Here is a 2,600-nt window from a genome sequence, read left to right on the forward strand (position 1 = left end):
AGATAGATAGATAGATAGATAGATAGATAGAGAGAGAGAGAGAGAGAGAGAGAGAGAGAGAGAGAGAGAAAGAGAGGGTCGAGAAATACACGCATGAGAAAAAGACAAAATCAGACAGGGAGGAACAAATTTGTACCAGGTGTTAATCCAAAACAGTTGTGCAATTTCTTCTAGTTTGGTAAGGTGGCTACGCTAAAAGTATCAGAACATTCTTGATAGCGCCAATTGCAGTCTGGTACTCCTGGCCAAAATACTACTGGCAGAAGATGCCAAAATCATTCTCATCTTCAGTCAGTTGCTCATGAAAAGAATGTCTCGCAAGGAAAGCTGCGATTAGAATATAATACGGCAGACGAATCTCGTCTGCTGCGATATATGTGTGTGCTTTTCTGCACCAAGCGCCTACATGAGATGTCTCAAGGCTTATGACGTAGTATTCGGTGTTCTAACAAGATATCCATGTTAAGTTGGATATAAAGATTATTTTTTTGGTACTAATAATGCTTCTGTCCCTAACAATTAATTTATAATATTACATACTAGGCGCAGGAGTGGTGGTGTGGTAAGTAGCTTGCCTACCAACCACATGGTTCCGGGTTCAGTCCCACTGCATGGCACCTTGGGCAAGTGTCTTCTCCTATAACCTCGAGCCGATCAAAGCCTTGTGAGTGGATTTGGTAGATGGAAACTGAAACAAGCCCGTTGTATATATGTATATATAGATCTATGTGTGTATATGTTTGTGTGTCTGTGTTTGTCCCCCACCATCACTTGACAACCGATGGTGGTGTGTTTACGTCCCCGTAACTTAGAGTTATCGTTTATCGTTTACTTATTCCAGTCATTAGACTGCGACCATGCTGGGGCACCGCCTTCAAGAATTGTTAGTCGAATACATTCACTGCAATCTTTGATATTTTAAGCCAAGTACTTATTCTATTGGTATTTTATTCCGAACCCCTAACCTACGGGGACGTAAACACACTACCACCGGTTATCAAGAAGTGGTAGACACACACATACAGGTATATACGTCGGGCTTCGTTCAGTTTCCGTCTTCCACTCATAAGGCTTTGGTTGACCCGAGGCTATAGTACAAGACACTTGCCCAAGGTGTCACGCAATGGGACTGAACCCGGAACCATGTGGTTGGGAAGCAAGCTACTTACCACACAGCCAAAAATGTTTCCTGGTTGGTTCTCTAACACATGCTATGATAATAAATTATGAATTGGTGGAGAAGCGACTCTGTATGTCATGCGCAATAAAAAAGATGTCACTGTTTGCACCTAATGACCCGCGAAGAAGAAGAAGAAAGAAAGAAAGAAAGAGAGATGATGAAGCAGCATCCAAGACTATACAAAAGTTCCAGAAGGGCTGGGGTAACTGTCGTAGTCTTTAGTATAGAAGGAGAGGGAGGAGGTGGAGGAGGAGAAAAAGGGGAAGTTATGATATATGAGAGTACACTAGCGTGAACCCCACTTGTTATCATTCACACATGGACACCCACACACACGTGCACACACACACACGCAGACACACTCACACGCACACACAAACACACACAAACACACATAAAGACACGCATACACTGAAGCTTAGTGAATTATAGTGACAGACGTCATCACAGTCAGAATAGGCGCACGCACACACATGCACACACTCACAAACACACACACGCACACACATACGCATACAGTCACACATATGCACACTCACCAGCACCCTCACACACACACACACACACACACAAAGGCAATGATACAAGTACAGATACACGTAATCGGAACTTGAACACACACACACACATACGCACGCGCGCGCACAAAAAGACACACACACACAGAATACACACATACATACTCGCGCACACAGCACACTCACTCACACACACACAGAAAGTCAGGAGCACTATAACCAGACCTACAAATTCATAGACACGCAAAAAAATAATACACTGTTCACACACACACATATATACACACACGCACATACACATACAATACATACACATGCGCACACATACAAACACACACACACACACATACATACATACGCACACTTACACATACACACATACACAAACATACGGAAACACACACACACACACGCACATACGCACACACACATACAGACACAAACACACATATGCGCACACATACACACAAACACATACACACACATACACACACATACACACATCCATCCATCCATCCATCCATCCATACATACATACATACACACGCACTCACACACGGATTGACACTGGCAAAAGCTTACACAAATACAAACACAAACAGAACCACATACGAAACACACACACACACACACACGATCTCACACACATAAACACACACCCCTCATTGGAGCCAATTCACTGTACATTTTTGAAGACAAACCAATATAAAATGTCTGTCTTATGCAACCTTAGTGTTTATAATAAATCTCTCTCCCCTCTCTCTATCTCATGCTCTCTCTCCTCCCATACTCTCTTCCCGCTCCTCTCTTTCATATAAACACGCTACTCCCTCCCTCCCCTCCAATTTGACCGATCCTTTTTTTTGCCTTCTTTATATTCCCGATCCTTTCGTTTAATTCAT

This window comes from Octopus bimaculoides, chromosome 1 (genome assembly GCF_001194135.2).
Source record: "Octopus bimaculoides isolate UCB-OBI-ISO-001 chromosome 1, ASM119413v2, whole genome shotgun sequence".
NCBI classification, from domain to species: domain Eukaryota; kingdom Metazoa; phylum Mollusca; class Cephalopoda; order Octopoda; family Octopodidae; genus Octopus; species Octopus bimaculoides.